Genomic DNA, 17,231 nt, shown 5'->3' on the forward strand with positions numbered 1-17,231 from the left:
TATCCTCGCTGCAGCGGGGCATTAGGCTGAGTCGGAATATCTCTGTTGGATGCTCTGCCACTAACTGGCCAAAGGCAACTTTGGACAAATCGCTCTTTGAACCTGCTTCCTCCTCTGTAAGAGGGGGCAGCGCTTGCCCCTCTTGGCTCAGGCCACTACCCACTGCGGTTCAGTGGTTAACTCAGGCTCCGGAGTCAGAGGTCCTGGCTCTGACCTCTGCCAGTGTGTGGCCTGTGGCAGGTCACTTAACCTTTCTGAGCCTCAGTTTCCTCCTCAGCAAAAGAGGGACAGTATCACCTACTTTATGGGAACCTTGTAATCAAGTATTCAGTGATGGTTGTTACCACTGGGCAGTCCCTAAGCTCAAAAGGGCTGTAAATGAAAATGCGCTATTCAAACGTAAGGTCTTCTTTCCCCCTGGAAAGAGCCCTCTCAGACCCCCTCATTTTATAAATGAAAAAACTCAGGCCCCCAAGAAGGGAAGGCATTTTGCCCAAGGAGAGACACACAGCAAGCCAAACCTACTGGATGATAGTAGATGTCACTCTGGCACTGTGGGTTGGGTACCCACCATATAAGTAAGCCAGGGAGCTCATTCCCAGTTTACCCCATTTACAGGTAAGGAAGTTGAGGCCGGTGATTGGCCGCCGGGGCACCCCGGCGCTCTCCAGTGAGGCCCGACTCCGTCACTGGGGAGGGAGTGCCCTGCCGGCGGTGCTCCCCGGGGGAGGGGCGCGCAGGTAGCGGGCGCCCCGGAGCTCGAGTCCGGCCCAGGCGCTATTAATAACCCGGCCGCCCGGGCCCCGGCCGAGAGCAGAGGTCCGCACCGCCGCCGGGCGCCTCCGGGGCCTGGGCCCGAGCCCGGTCGCGGCGGCCCCCCCACCCGCACCGCCCTTCGCCCCGCCACGTGACCCCCTCCTCCCACTCCGCGGGCAGCTGAGGGCCCGGGCTGGTGGGCCGGGGGCCAGGAAAAAGCCGAAAACACGGAGGCTGGGCCGCTCCCCTCCCGCTCAAAATAGCCCCCGGCCGGGGCTGCCACGCATTCCGCCCGGCCGGGGTGCGGGAAGGGGCGGCCGGCCCGGTCCCCGCCCGGCCCGACGTGGCTGCCCAGCCGGGATGGAGGGGGGGTGGGGGGGCCGAGGGCGGGCCGCGCGGCCGGCCGGCATGTGGCTCTCCTTCGGGGAGCCTTGGCAGCCGGGCTGCGCGCTGCGCCGGGATGATGGAGAGCTTCTGGAATTTCCTGCAGCTGGAGCGCGCGGCCGGTCGGGGGAGCGGGCCGAGCGCGCGGTGCGGGAAGGGGCGCCTCTCGGCGCGACCCTAGGGGGCGCCTCGGCGGCGAGGGCTGCGGGGGGAGACCGCCTTATCTGCCTCCACACCGCCGGGGAGGAGGCTGCACACCTCCCCTCCCCCGCCGCTCCGTTCGGGTCTGGCAGGGGTCCAGTCCCGCCCTCCCGGCCTGGGCGGCAGAGAGGGGCCAGGTGCAGGCGACGCCCCTCCCCCAGCCGCCTGGTTTCCCTCTCGCCCGTCACCTCCTCCAGGAGCCGGGAGCTCGGCGGCCTCCTCCGGGAGGGGGCGGGGGGGGGGCAGGGATCGGGGGGCAGCCCGGGCCTGCCAGGTAGCCGGAGAGGCGCGGCGGGAAAACCCGCGAGTCTTCCCGGCGGACCGGCCAGGCCCGAGAACGGCGGGGCCGGCGGACCGGGGAGAGCCTCCTGCTGGAGTGATAGGCGTCTCAGGGCCTCCAGGTGGGGGGCGCGGCCGTCTTCCCCCAACACGCCCTCACCCCCACCCCGCCACTGCCCAGCGGGTGGGGGGGCGGACGAGCTGGAAAAACCCTGGACACTTCTCCCGACGGTGGCCGCAGATTGCTTTGGGGGTGGCTGGGCACCTTGCAGGTCCCGAAGTCCAGAAAAGGGCTCCCGGGAGGGAGGGGCCTCCTTTTACAGGAGCCCCGAGAGCCAGGGGAGTAGGTAAGTGACTTCTCGGGGCTCACTCTGGCACTGTGGGTTGGGGGAGGGAAAGCGTCTGCCCTGCCCTTTGTGGGGGAAGGGAAGGGTTGCTTGCCCACAACTTGACTGGTTCTCCTCCCATTTGGTGCTCTACAAACTGATGAACCTTTTGGTAACTCAACAGGCACCTCCCCCACCTTGGGTGAACCCAGCCTCTACCCTTGCCAATGGTTCCAGTTCAACCTCATTTTCTGCCCCAACCCTGCACCCCCTCACCATGTCCAACAAAAGCAGAGGGGACAGACCCTTTTCTGCCACTCACTGGCTGTGTGACCTTGAGCAAGCCCCTTCACTCCTTAGTCCCTTTGCTCATCTGAAAAACTGGATGATAGTAGGTGGGCTATGGCCCACAGCATTTAAAGCAGTTAGCAGGTAGTAAGGGTGGGAAATAAAGGGCACCTTTGTAACATACAGCCCCATTCAGAGTCATCAGAGTATCTAAATCCCCTTCCCCTCCAACAACACTTCAATGGCTTCCAATGGTAAGTAGTGCCTCATTCAGGTTGGGAGGATTGAAAGATGGTTTGATTGAGTGTTCATTTATTCATTAAACACATATTTAATGTTGTTGCTTCAGACCAGGGGAGACACTTCTGAATTTGTGCTGTGGACTGAGACCTAGGGACTGGTCACCAAGCTATGTTAAAGCTGGAAGGGCCCGGCCCTAGCTGATTTGGCTCAGTGGATAGAGTGTAGGCCTGCGGACTGAAGGGTCCCAGGTTCGATACCGGTCAAGGCACATGCCCGGGTTGCAGGCTCCATCCCCAGTGTGGGCATGCAGGAGGCAGCCAATCAATGGTTCTCTCTCATCATTGATGTTTCTATCTCTTTCCCTTTCTCTCTGAAATCAATAAAAATATATTTAAAAAGAAAAAGCTGAAAGGGCCCTTACAAGGCCTTCCTGCTAGGCTAGCTCTTAGTACAGATGTGGAAACTGAGGTCCATGAAGGGGACCAGGTCTCCTTATAATGCTCCTTCTGCTGTTCAAGTGCGGGTGGGGGCAGGGGCTGGCAGAGAACTCTGGGCTGGGGGGAAGTTGGGGCAGCCCTGGCCCAGCTCCCTGGGGTATGGCCCAGGCTGGCTGAGAGGCTGATGGAATTCTGCTTCCTCTCCCTCCCATCTCCATGCTGACCTTTCACTCCACCACTGTTAGAGTGGGTGGGGGTGGAACCCAGACACCCAGATTCAAATTCAGATGCCTGTTGGCTCACCCTCAGCCCAGGATTTTGGGCCTGGGCCTGTGTCAACTCCCACCCTTCCCTCCCTTCCACCCCCCCAACCCCCCCAGTTCTCCCTGTTTCCTGTTGGATTGGCCTTCCTTGTGTATTGGAAGGAACTCAAGGCTCCATTTGTTGTCTGTGCAAACTTAGGCAAACTACCCCACCTTTGTGAGCCTCAATTTGTTTTTCTGCAAAATGGAGTTGAAATAAAAACTTTCTAGCATAAAACCTCTTTCACATGAACCCCAGAGTCTTCCTGGTAGATCTATTTAAATAATAAAAGGCCAGGATTCAAGGCCTGGGATCTGAGCAGTCTTCCTGTATCTTTGGTCTGGGGGACAGCCCTCTGGGTTCCTGGGTTAGGAAGTGGAGTGGGGATAAGTATCCACCAGATCATTTTGTCAAAGTCCAGATTTGAACAAATTTACAGGGCCTAGATTCCAAGACCGCCAGGTGCCCATGTCACTGAATGCTCATTTTTTACAAACTTCTCTTTAGGATCACAGATTCTCTCTCTCCCACTAATCCAGTCCCACCCTCCCCTGCCTCAGGGGAGCCTTCCTGGGCTGACTGTACCTCCCTCCTCCTCAGAGGGCTCTCCAACCCAAAGAGGGCTCTCTTCAAGGGGTGGAAGCAGTAGTTGGGCTGTGTGACCCTGGGCAGGCCACGTCCCCTCTCTGGGCCTCAGTTTGCTGCTGCATAGCAGAGGAGGCTGGATTAGTGACTCCCTAAGGCACCTTCCAGCTCTGACAGGCTCTAAGCCTGTGTTGACTGATGTATCCTAGGAGATAGGAGCACACAGAACCCAGTAAAATGGGAGATTCCTGTTGAGGTATATCCCCCCACCTTCCCTCCAAGGCTGGAGTGCCTCCCTACCCAAGACACACCCTTCAGGGATACTTGCAGAGATTGTGGTGGGTGGAGGGGGCACATCATCCGAGTGAGTGGTACTGCTGAATCCCAGGGTCCCTGCTGACAGCCGAGAGGCCTGAGCCCAAGAACCAGACTTGTGTCAGGCGGGGCTGAGAGACTGCTGGCTTCTAGGGGAAGGGAATGTGTGTGTCAGTGACCAGTCAGCCTCCAGGGAATGGGGGTGTGGTGCACGAGGCAGCTAGTTAGTGGGATGGTGTGTCCAGAGGGCAATTGCAGGGGCAGTATATTGGGGTGTGTGCAAGACCAAGGAGGCTGGCAATGAGAGGGAGGGGAAAAAATGAACCAGAGAACCAGGCTCTGGGTTAGGACGACAGGCTGTGTGGGGAGGCTCCCGCCTCATGGGGAGGTGTGGAAGAAGATTCAGCACAGTCTGACACTGCAGTCTTGCTTGTGCCTAGGTTTGTCCGCCTGTAGCCTCTGTTGTGAATTGCAGTTGTCACATTCTTTTGTGGGGGTATCTGTGTCTGCGTGTTTGTCAAGGTTTTCTGAACAGTGAGTGTCTATTTGGGGTGCATGTGTCTGAACAGAATGGTATTGTAAGGCAGTGGGCAGCTTCTGTCCATTTGGGGTGCTTATCAGAGTGTACCGGGGGCATCAGTTCTGGCTGTTAGGAAGCCTTGGGCTGTATTGGGATTGCTGGGTTTTAACGGAGGATGATTTCAGGCTGTGAGCGAATCCTGGCCATGATTTGGGCGCCTCTTCCCCCTCCATCACTTACACACGGGAAGGGAGGTCTCCTGGCCTTAATCAGCCCTGGGGCAGATAGGCCTGCTGGCAGGCAAGCCTGTTCACACTCGCAGTAATTTTACCACGGTGCCTAAGTCAGGAACAGGCGTGAATTGACCTTTTAACCCCTTCCCTGCCATGGGATTAGACTCTGTTTTCCTGTTCAGTCTCCTCCAGAACCAGTTCCATCCCGCCTGGGTCCCCCCCCCCCCCAAAAAAAAAAAAAGAGCGGATAAGCACCCCCCTATAACTTCTCCCCCTCCCTTCCCTGTTGAGCCTTGGGGGGGCCTGAGGGCCAGGCTAGTGGAGAAGCTGAGGACCCAGGCGGGAGTGATAAATATTGAAGAGGAGGGATTTCGGTGTGGGCTGGAGCAGCTGCAGTGGTTCGAGTGTCACACTATCTCTCCCCAGGTTTACTGACCCATTTCCATTCACGCGGCTGCTGGTTTCCTAGCAACGGCAACAGTCCCCCCAGAACAGGCGGAGTATGTGTCTGCCATTAGCGACTGCCGCAACTGTGTCAAGGTTACCCCGCTCCCTGCAAACCCACCCCGGCGGGTTTGTTTTCTGCCAGCGCCTGGCACACGCGGTGCCAGCCAGGGAGGGGGAGGGGGAGGGGAGGGGGCCTGGGGCCAGCCCAGCGGCTTGGGTGGGGGTGGGGGGCTGAGGAAGAGCTTCAGTTCCTGGTCCAGTGGGAGCCAACTTGGACTGAGGCCGAAGCAGCCCCCCCTTCCTTGGTTGGTGGAATTCCTGAGCCCGAGGGGAGCAGGGGGCGGGGCTGTCCCTCAGCCCTGACCCCCGAGATTCCACAGCCTTGGGGGAGGGGTGTGGGCCGAGGGGCCGCTGGGAAGCCTGCCCGATCTGACCCCACCTGGCTTGTTCTGCTCCTGCCTTGGCTTCCTCCCACTTCTGCGCAGCTCCATGCACGCCCTGCGCTCAGCTCTTTGTCCCAGCCTCTGTGGCTGGTCTCCTCCGTCAGACTCCCCGGGGCAGGGTTGTGTTTCTCCCATCAGACTAGGGGCTCCTGAGGTTGGGGTTCATGGTGCCTTCTTTCCTTCTCCCCTCAGCACCGCCTCGTGACTGTTTTCTCCAAATGTCATGGGAGATGAGATTAGACTGTTGGGGTGGCAAAGTCTAATTTTTCTTAACAGAGACGAGGGGGGCAAATATCTCCATCCCACCCCCTTGGTGAAGTAGATTCCTCCTTCTCTCCCCCACCTGGCAGCGCTCATGGGAGTGGCCATTGGAGGTAGAGTACCCCTCTTTTTCACCCTAAAAGCCTGGCTGCAAAGGGTTAAAGCGCTCCCCCCCCCCTTGTCTTGGTATGTGAGCTCCCCCAGGCTGGGGGGGATGGGAGGATGGGGGGTCTGTTGCCTTATAGCCACTCATGTGGTCAGCTCAGACCTGACCAGTCACATTCCTGCCCAGGAGGGCTGGAGCTTGAGGTGGAGGGGCAGGGGTCAGGCAGAGGCTGGTTTGTAGAAATGGGAGGAGGGGGGTACTAAGAAGCTGGGGTTAGGGGCTGCCGGGAACTTGGGAGTATTGTGCAATATAAACCTTAAGGAAGCCTGAATCCACCCGCCGTTCCTCTGGGCCTCAATCTCCCTCTTTCCTCCCAGTGTGCACCTTCCATACTGTTCCTGTAGTCCACATAGTTGTGACACAGGTATAGACCTGGGCCCAGTTTTAAACAAAGAGAGTGGTAAAAGCGATTTCTGACATGCATGGTGGCACAGAGATTTGTGGGTAGCCTCCAGTGTGACTTTCTGGTGCTCGGAGGTCGGCTGGGTTTTTGGCTGGGTCAGAGGCTCCGAGATCTAGGGTACAGAGCAGGCTGTGCTAGACAGTAGAAAGAGACCTGGGCGGGAACCCAGGAGGCCTGGTTCTCTGCCCAGCCCTGTGTCTGACTCATGGCCTCAGTCTCCCCTTCTGAGGGGCGTAGGTCAGTGGTCTCTAAAAGCCCTCCTGTCTTGTTAAGTGATTCTGGGTGAGGGATGAGGAGTGGGGGGCAATCGTCTGGAGGGCTGTGGGAAGCTGCCAGTTTAAGGGGGAGTTTGCAACTCGATCCCAGAGCGAAAATAGCCCAGGTCATTTTCAGCTGCTTGGGCGGAGGTATCTGATCCTGGGAGGGCAGGGCCGCTTGGGCAGGGGGCAGGGAGGAGCATTCTGTAAAGCCCTCTGGGAAACCGGACCCCAGGATGGGAGGGTGGGGAGAGGTTGGCACGCCCGGCTGGGCTTCGGGCTTCCTGAGACCCGCTGGGGCCCTGGCAGGGGCTCTGGAATGGAAAGATGAGGAATTCAGAGGGTTAACAGGAGGTGAGTGCTGGACTCCTGCCCCCTTTGGGTCCTGGCCTGGATGAGGTGAAAGGTCAGCCCCAAGGAGTCCAGGCACAGCTGGGGAAAGAGTAACCCGATCCTTCTCCCTAGCCAGGCTCAGGGGATCACAGAGCCGCCTCCCCCAGGAAAGGTGCTTTGACATCCCCAGGAAGGAGTTTGTTTCTACTTGTTCTCAGCAGGGGTTGGGGTCTAGGGGAGGGTCCTGGCCCAAGGGTCAGGGAGAGCTGCAGGCCTGGCACCCCAGCCAGTATGTCAGTGCTTTGTCATCCTGGGGTCAGGGGAGGTGGAGGTGAGCCTGCTGGAAAGGTTAGAGGTGGCCTGATCCAGCCCTGCTCTCACTCTGTGCCCCGTTTATAACGGTTGTGACGGGAGTAGGAGGTAGGAGACTCCCCCACCTCCCAATACACACCGATGAGTGAGAGAAACTGCCTGATGTTAGACTGTGATGTGTTTGGGGTGGAGAATTACACCTCAACTGATAGGGCTTTGCTGTCTGTGGTTGTGTGTGTGGTGGGGTGTTAGGGTGGTATGATGGGAGGCAGCGATAACACAGAAAAGAACATGGGCTCTGCAGTCAAGCTTGACCTGGGTTCAAATCCTTGCCTCTGCCTTAGGCAAGCTATTGAACCTGAGCCTCAGTTTCCCAACCACAAAAAGGGACAGGTCGTATTCACCATAAAGGGTAAGGGCAAGGATTAGCACGGAGTAAGTGCTCAGTAAAAAGTAACCTTAGTGAGCGTCATTGTGTGCCAAGGTCACATGCAGCGTGGAGCCCGCATTGAGGCTGATTTGACTCCAGAACAGGAAGTCGGTGAGCTGCAGATGAGGGAGGAGGGTGGTTGTGAGAGCGTGAGTGGGTCAGTGTCCCCAGGGCTGTGCAGGAGGCTGTGGGAGTATCCAGGTCACTTGGTGTGAGGCGGCGTCAGGTGAACGGTGTTGAATCTGTGACAAGGGGTGGTTGGGGCGCACGTCTTCTTACCCGCGACCTCTGGAGCTGGCAACAGCCCCATCTCCCCAGGCCAGCGTGCTCCGTGCAGCCATATGTGGGTGTAGCTGTCCCTGGAGTGTGACTGTAGGTATGTTTGAGAAGGCGCAGGCATCCCAAGAAAGAACAAGTCGTCTTTTGTACGAGTCCAGCCTCGGGCTGGGCTGGGCCCTCTCTGGGGGATCCCCTGTTTCCGCGCCCAGCTCTCCGCCCACGGACAGCGCCCTGGCCCCGCCCGCTACCTGAGCGCCCCCGCCCCCTCCCGGGGACCCGGTGCTTTGGTCTTAGGGCAGGGGTCTGGGGCGGGAGGCAGGCTGAGACCTTGGCCACGCCCCTCATGACATCACCCCAGGTACTACCAATCTCCGGGAGTCCTGCCCCAGGGCGGCCCGCCCCCACCGGGCACCCGCTTGCTGCCAGGCTGAAACGCGGTGGGTGGAGGAGGAGGCGGCTAGGCCGGCCAGTGGGGCGGGGAGACCATGGAAGGCCTCGCCCTTCCTGCTCTGGGAGGGGCTGAACTAGCGGCCCTGAGACCTCACAGCTCAGCTCCCCTTGAAGAGCCTCACAAGGCCTCTCTCCTGGAACACTGCCTTCTTGCCCACCTGCCCAGCTGGTGCCAGGCACCACTCTCTGCAGGAGGCCTCCCAGACCCGACCTACACCCTAATCTTTTTTCGGATTACCTGCACTCTTCGTGACCCTCTGTAACGGCAGTACCGGTACTACCACTAACACCAGCGGTTGTCCACTGAGCAGTTTACTGTGTACCCACCGCTCCGTGTTTTTCATGGAATATCTTACCTGAGGATGGATCTCTGATTGCTTTCTGCCTTGTACTATGAGCCTTTCTCACCCACTGGATTGGGAGTTCCTCTGGATAGGGGTTCCAGACATGGCCTCACTCAAAGTAGGCACTGCTAAATGTTCGGGATAAATGATAGGTGAGGAGACAGGCTATGGAGGGAAAGTACCTTGTCAGAAGTCACACAGCAAGGAGGTAGAACAGTCAAAGCTAGGAACCAGGTTTCCTGGTTCCATTCGGTTCTTTGGTTCTACTGTGTGACTAAGAATAGGGAAGAAGTTAACACAGAAAGATGCTATAAGCCTTTCCTTTCCCCCATAGACACCCCCCCCCCCCAAATAAAAGATCAGAAGAATCCGAAGTCTATCTTCCTCTGCAATCCATACACCTTGTACCAGAAACCCTGACTTCTGGGGGGAGAAGGCAGTGGGAGGAGATATCGGGGGAGCTGGGAGGCGTTTGTAGGCCAGAGGGCAGTTCTGGGCTGCAAGGAGTATTGTGGGCTCAGTGATTAGGGGGTACTGGTTATGGGGATAGGACTTAGCTTGCAAGTGGGAGGTTCCAAGTTGGGCAAAGAGGAATGTTGGGAGCTAAAGTATATTGGGGTTCAGTGCAAGGGAGGCAGGTATTATGCCGGGCCAGCACTCCCCCTACCAACAAGCGGCCCCGGTGGAATGCTGGGAGGCCCAGGGGATGGGGGCCAGGCAGCCAAGGTGTCTCCGGTGGCACAGAAGCAGTTAAGAGCTGCCTCAGCCTGTTCCTTCAGACAATTAGTGACATCTCGCTTGACAACACCACACTGAGCCGATGCAGACCTCAGCCCCCCTCCCGGCCCCCCCACGGCCGCTTCAGCTGTTTATTCTTGGGCTTTAACAATTGGGATTCTGACTTGGAGGAGCGGGCGCCCCGAGCTGCCCTCTGACCCTCCGTCGCCTTGGCAACTGGAGCCCGGTAGGCTTGGGCTCTACGTTAGGATTACAGATCCTGAATTCACAATCTTGCTGCTCCCTGCAAGCAGAAGCAGCAGCCGCTGCTGCAGCACGCTGGAGGGGCAGCTAGACTGGAGGGGCAGAGACGGAAGATCCCCAGGGGCCAGCCTCTGGAGCATGGCGGGAACCTGGATGCCCACAGGCGGCCTGGAAAGTGGTGCCCCACTGGCAGCCACCATGGGGTGGAGCAGGGCCCAGAGCCCACCTCAGCTCCCAGCATCTCCCATCCGTTCTCTGGAAACTTTCCTCCTGGTAGAGCCCCTGGGGCATGGGTGAGGCTACATCATCGCCCCCCCCTCCTTTCCTCAGTCAGCCCCCTACCATGCCCAGAACTCCAAGTGCCAGCAGACTGTGCCCCTGCCGTGCCCGCAGCCATGGCAACAAGCCCCCTCCCTCGACAGCCTTGCTCCTTCCTCCCCCCCCCCCCCCCACTCCAGCAGCCAACTGCCCCAGCTGAAACCGGAGCTGATGCATCTGCGAGCCTCATGCCCAGACCCACATTCCATTTCTGTCCTCTTTCCCCCCCAGCTCTGGCGACGACATTTCTCCCCTTCATACCCCCTCCCTCCTTGCCTCTGTCTACCGCTACTCCCCCCTCCCCCCCACACACACACTATCACTTAGGGCCCCCCGCTTCTTCCCACCCCGTTTTCTGAATGTCTCGTCCTCAGACTGTCTCTTGGTCTCTGGGTGTGTCAATCCCGTGTCCGGCTCCTGCTCCCCGTGGTGCCTCAGTTCTCTTTGCCTTGCCCTGTCAGTGCAGGCTCCTTCTCCATCTCTCTCCCCGCCAGCGTGTATCCTGCTCACTCTCTGTCTTTGTCTCTGCCTCATCCTGCCTGTCTCTCTGTCTCTTTGTCTTGTTCTTCCTCCTCTGTCCCTCTCTTCCTCTTTTTCCTTCAGCATTCATATATTCTGTCCCCTCTCTCTGTCTGCCTCTCTCATCCTTCCCTTCCTTCTTCTTCAGCTTCATCCTGTCCTGTTTCTTTCTGTTCTTCCTGAATCTGATTCTCTGCCTTGGTTTCTTCCTCCCTCTTTCTCTTCTCTCTGGCTCTCTCGCTCTAAATGCGTAGATTTTCTTCACGTCTTCTTTCTCATTTTCCCACCTGATCATTTCCCTCATGGGTCCCCGGGATGGTGCTGGGAGAAGGGGCCTTCCAGCTCACCCCAAAGGAGTCCCCTCTCAAGTAGGGGCCAGATGTCCTGGCACCCCATTGGGCAGGTGCAGTTGGGTCTCAGCTGGGGAGGAGAGGGTCTAAGGTTAAAGAGACTATCGGGGTGGGGCACTAGGAACCTAGAGTGCCTGGCTTCCCTTTCCAGGGTTCCAGAGGTGGGGCTCCGTCTCTCTAGTCTACCTTCTGCCAGCCTGGATAGGGGCAGAGGGTAGTCTCAGGGGCGGAGCTGGCCCGAGAAGCCTCCTAGTGATAAGGACTCAAAGAAGAGCATGTCTAGACCTCACTGATTCCTGGGATTTGTCTCCTCCCCTGCCACAGTGATGACTGTCTCAGACTGTGCCTCAGTTTCCCCCAGTGGTACAGGGGTATTACTGCCCTTGCTCTATCTTTGACTTCTTTAAAGTACTTTGAGTTCCTGGAGCAAAGTCAAAGTTGTGAAGAGAGAAAAGGTGGCCTGACTCCCACCCCCTTGCTCACCACCCCCATGGGGACTGCAGCACAGAAGAACTTGTCTCAGGGCAGGGGTAGAATAAGGGTCCTGTCCCCTTAAGTGTCTGGTGGAGGACAGTGCCCCGCCTCCTCCCCAAGACTGGCAGCCCCTGCTGTCAGGCCCTCCCTCCCACTCTGGGCAGTGGCCTCTAGCCCTCCTCCTGGCAGCCCCTCTTCAAGGAATGAGGTTAGAGTCATGGGAAACAGGCCCTGGGTGGGGGTGCCAGCACTCCAGGGCTCCGCTCTTGCCTCGGGGTGTGACGAGGCCTGGTCAGGCAGGAGTTCTAGGACCTGGGGTCTTGGCACTACTTACCAAGGGGCCAGGAGGGGGAGTCAAGGTGCCTGGGGGAGGCGGTTTGCACGCAAGGCATGCTGGGCCCCCCTCGGCCTGGTGGGTGGGGGGAACAAAGCTGGCATCAAGGCCTCAGCTAAAATTAGCCGTTTCCCTGCGCGGGAACGAGCATGCCTGCCAGCCGCCCAGATCGCCGCTGCCTCGGCAGGCCATCTGTCGCCACGTTTTGCTCAGTCCCCCAGGATCCCCCAGCTCCAGCCACCTCCAGGGGCTAGAGGGACTCTGCTCTGAGGCTGTCCCTGGCCAGGGCTCTGGTCTCCGCTGCTCTCATGCTGTGTGACCTCAGGCTAGGCAGAGTCCCTCTCTGGGCTCCTACACAAGAGGGCCCTGGGTACTGACATCCCGGATCCCCCAGTCCTTGCAAGCACCAGGTGCTGATGCTGGTCATGGGGGGCTAGGGTGTGGGCTGCTTTTCTCTCTTAGAGCTGGCCCCCTCTCTTGTCCATTATTTGAAGGTGGTCAAAGTGGGTTTTAGGGTAAAGGTTGAGGTGTATGAGAGACTGCTATCCGTTTCCTGGGTCTTCGCTGGACAGTAGGGCAGTTCTGTATCCAACAACACCCCAGCATTCCCCCCCTTACGTCCCCCACATACACACATTATGGAACTCCAAGCAGTCTTACAAAACCAGCTCTAGTGGGAAGCCAGGAGGTGGAGGCTGAGCTCAGCTGATGCTGACTTCCTCTGTGGCCTGGCCAAGTCTCCTGCCCTCTCTTTATCTGCTTCCCCCTCTTCCATAAGAAGCTCCCATTTCTTGAGCACCTGCCCACTTTTTGCCACATTGTCTCTTGAGGCTGACATTATCCCCACTTTACAGATGAGCAAACTGAGGGGCAGGAAGGTGAGGAAGCGGTGGAGCCAAGGATGGATGGCTGTGTCCTCCTTCCCATGGCCCCCAGTGCTCTACTTGCTGGTCTGCAGCCTCGACTACTTTCAGACCCTTACACTTCCCTGGCGGCTACCCCTACCCCACTCCAAAGCCTGAGGCTGAGCCGCTGCTCCGGGGTCACTCAGCTTGGCCTGGGAGGAGCTCAGACTTGAACCCAGGCCCCTTGGCCCCAGGCCTCCCTTCCTCTGGCCAGCAGGCTGGGCTTGTTCCCTGGGTGAGTCATGCCCCTGGACTTTGGCCTTCTTGTCGGGCTCTGTGGTCTGAATTTGGAGACGAGGAGGGCGGCCTTTGTAAGAAAGAGGGGCTCCCCTGGCAGCAGTGGGGGGCTTAAAGCTATCGTCTCTCCTTCCTCAGTGCTGTGCCCTGAGGGCACGGTGAGAGCCACCCAGAACCTGGCTCCCCTCCACCGATCTCTCAGAAGTCTCATAGGAAATGGTCCTCAGGCTTCAGTGAGCACTCATTCTGCCCCCTCCCTAGATAACAACCACATTCAGTTGGAAATGAGGTGAGGCGGGAGCTTGGGGTTGGTGGCATTTCCAGGTTATCTGTGTGCCCAGGTGGCTTCCTCCCCAGCACCAGGCCACTGGGTTACCTCCCCTCCTGGTGTCCAGGGACCAAGGTCACACCCCAGAGCCGTGTGCGCTTCCACCTCCTCCTGGGGCCGGTGGTGTTTGTCACTGGGGCAGCGTGCGGCTGTGCCTGGCTCTGGCAGTGCTGGGGTGACATTCATGCCCTGTGAGCTGTGACGCCTCTGCAGGCAGAGGACAGCGCCACCCAGGCTGGCAGGGTGGGGGCAGGGTGGGAGTGTGCTGTCACCTGTCCGAAGCGGTCAGGGGGTAACGTGTCGTGTGCCCGTCCCAGTCTGGAGGGAGGACTCATGGGGAAGGCGTGAGGTTGTATCCCTGGCATATACCATGGATTGGGGTTGGGGGGCAAGTCTGTACCCTCCTCACACCTGGAAGGTGAGGCTTGTGTCTGTGTCGGGGTTGGGGGGAGGTTCTCCAGTCATTTCACATCCAGGTATTGGCTGTGGGGTACCCGGGTGTATGTTAGTTACACCGTGTGAGGGTGGTAGCCTGTGTTCCTGTCTGGGGTATCAGACGTGCCCATCTCACGCTTTGTGGGAAGTGACAGGTTAGGAGAGTAGTCAGTCATGTCATAAGCCTGTCTCTCCAGCGGCTGGGTGTGTGTGAGATGTCCCCATGTGCCCATCTCATGCTGTTGTGGGGAGTGACATGAGTGATTATCTCATGCTGTTGGGAGGTTGTCAGTCACTTAGGAGTTTGTCTTTCACCCTAAAGAGACAACATGTTGCCTGGTGGTATGGAGCTGACCGTTGGCAGAGCCTTCCCATGGAGACCACAGGACCCCAAAGGGGTGGCCAGCAGAAGCCCTGAGCACCCGGACAAGGGGGGGGGGGGCGGTGTCTCATTCCCACATGACCTGCCTTCTGGCCCAGGTGCCAACCCAGAGCCTGTTTCCCAGGAGGAAGGACCAGTGTTTTTCAGACCGTGTGCAGCGGGGCCGCTGGGACGGGGGCAGGTGTGACTGGAGGGGGGGGCACCAGGCAGGGTTTGCGTGAGGGGCTGTCCCCCTAGGCCTGGGGGACCCTATTCCCTGCCTCGTCTGCCCCTGAAACTGTTAAACTAATTAAGGCTGTGGAGCCGCAGGATTAATCGGGGCAGCTCTCGCGGCCCGGAGCTCAGGTAGTCGATTAGTGTGCCGCGGAGGATATTGGATTTCTGAACCGCAAGTCAGCACTATTCGGGCCTGTTATCTCTCTGAGGCTCGAGGGTCAGGAGGCGGAGGCTCCCGGCCTGCTGGCCACCCCCGCCGGGCCAGCTTGGAGGCCCTCTCCCCCTGCCCACACTGCCATCCCTGCCGGTCAGCCGGTGTCCCCACCCTCTTCCCCTGCCCGCCTGGCCCCGCCGCTGCCCACTTGGCGTCCGCACCCAGCTCTTCTCCCTGGCTCCTCCTGTGCGTGGTCCCCTCCCTCTGTCTGCCTCCATCACCCTCCTGTTTCCCTCTGTGAGGCTGGCCTCCCTGCGCTGCCGTCCCCTCTGCCCCCCCCCCCGTCCCCCCTCGCTCCCCCTCCCGTCCCACCTGGCCTGACTCACACTGTGCCTCACTGACCCGCTCTTCAGCTCTGACCAGCCTCGCCACCTCTGTCGTTCCCCTTCACTGTCCCTTCCTCCAGTCGCTCGCTCGCTCTGCTTTTGTTTGTATGTTTCTGTATCTCACAGTTTCTGATTGTCACTGTCTCTCATGTCTCTCCCTCTGGGTGTCTCTGTATCTTTCTCTCTCTCCCTCTCTGTGTTTTTCTCTCTCCCTCTGGCACTCAATCTCTCTCTCTCTCTCCCCCTGTCTTTCTTGTGTGGTCTCGGCTGGTGTCTGCAACCAGAACAAATCTCCCCCAGCCAACACCCCCTGAACAAGGAGGCCAGAGCAGCTAATGGAAAACATGTGATTCTGCCTTGCGCCTGGAGCACCGTGAAGGGAGCCTTAGTCCCAGCTCAGCCCCGGCTCCCCCCTCACTGCATTCCCCCCACCACACTGTCCCCCGCCTCCCATTGGCTCCCCCAGCCTGTGTGGGCACAGTCGCAAGTTCCCTAGTCATTTACATTTCAGGGGTTGGGGGAGCTGTCATTTATCAGTTGGGGAGTATCAGGTTCTGGAGGGGCTGGGAGCAGCTTTGCTCCGTTGGCCCCCACCCCCATCCGCCCCGGCACCCAGGGCCAGGCAGACCCCATGCAGACTCCCCACCACCACCCCCATATGTAAGAGAACAGGGCCAAGATGAGCTGAGCTGTGGGGGCCTGGATGGGGGGCAGCCAGTCCACCCCCCTTGGAGGGCTCTGGAGCCACCCAGATTTCCATCTTTCCCACCCTCTTGTGCCCCTGGGGAGCTGAAGGGAGGGGGGCTCCCTGAGGGCTTGGGAGCTGCTGGGCTGCATTTCTGTGCCCACCCAACCACGGGGAAAGGGGGGATGGATCAGAGGAGGGAGGCTCTGGCAGGTTGGAATTCTCCTTCTCTGCCTGTGGATAAATTGTCCCTAATCCAGGCTTGGGGAGCTGTCTGGCTCTGAGAGAGAGAGAGAGAGAGAGAGAGAGAGAGAGAGAGAGAGAGAGAGAAGGCAGGAGATGGGGAGGAGGAAGCAGGCACACAAACACAGTGACACAGACACACACTGTCTCACAAAGGGTCTCTCACATGCGCTCACACACGCACTGACGAGTCACACAAAGGTACCACACAGACCCGGAGGCGCCCTTGGTCTGACAGGCACACTTGGCACACAGACCCTCTCACCCGTGTTGACACTGACAGAGCTATACCAGCACCGACAGAATGACATGGCACCAAGGACCCATCGACACACACAGACACAGTACTAAGGTCATACGGTGCACAAATGCACGGACACATGCGTGAGCACATACCGACCCACGGTGAAACAGACCCATAGGGACGCCGTGACCAGTACGCCGTCACACCGTGACCCTGGAAACCCAGAGAAAGGCAGCGGAGGGAGGGAGGCAGCGCTGATCCACGGTGACACCAGTGCCCACAGCCACAGGCTCGAGACGGGAAACCGGCAGGGACAGCCGAGGACCAGCTGCATTCCCCCGCCCCACCCCACCACTCACATGCAGAGAGCTCTGAGACAGGCGAACGCCGGTGCGGCTCCTGACACAGAGGATGCAGAGAGCCAGGCAGAGTGTGTGCAGAGAGGCACACTCATGGCCTGATCACAGCTGGGCACACCTTTTCATACATAGGCACACATACTTTCACCTCTGTCCTCACAGGTGTGCAAACACAGGCTCAGGTGGACAGAAACAAAGCTGAACAGACCCAGATGCACACACCCACATGTAAGACACCAGATCCAGGTATACGTCGGACACACACACACACACAATCCCATACATGTATACTCTTAGATATACATATACCTGCACAGACATACAAAAAATACACAGAGAAGCATAAGTAGACCCAGGACCCCACGTGCAGGTATATTTATCCCGACAACTGAACACTCATAGATGGGCATGATACAGGCAGGATCTCTAACACACACAAATCCCAAGGCCACCAGAACCTGTGAGGAGTCTATGAGGCCGAGTTCTCAGACCCTTTCTGGCCTCCAGTACACACCTCAAGGAGGCAGACTAATGGGCAGGAAGCAGCAGGATAGGGCGAAGGGCCCTGGCCATTAAAGAAAACAGGAGATGTAACCAGCTGATAGAGAAGGGTAAGTGCCAGCTGCATGTACGTCCCTCGTGGAAATCTGCATACACCATCACTCTGAACAGAGCTCACACCTGCA

At 58.7% G+C, this 17,231-nt stretch overlaps 1 protein-coding gene across 9 annotated transcripts in view; it reads left to right on the plus strand.

Annotated features, from left to right (window-relative positions):
• The window catches only part of AHDC1 (AT-hook DNA binding motif containing 1), a 66,607-nt gene that overhangs the window by 25,824 nt on the left and 23,552 nt on the right, over positions 1-17,231 (plus strand). The gene's annotated exons all lie outside the window — the stretch shown is intronic.

Source organism: Cnephaeus nilssonii (assembly GCF_951640355.1).
Source record: "Cnephaeus nilssonii genome assembly, chromosome: 7".
Classification (NCBI taxonomy): domain Eukaryota; kingdom Metazoa; phylum Chordata; class Mammalia; order Chiroptera; family Vespertilionidae; genus Cnephaeus; species Cnephaeus nilssonii.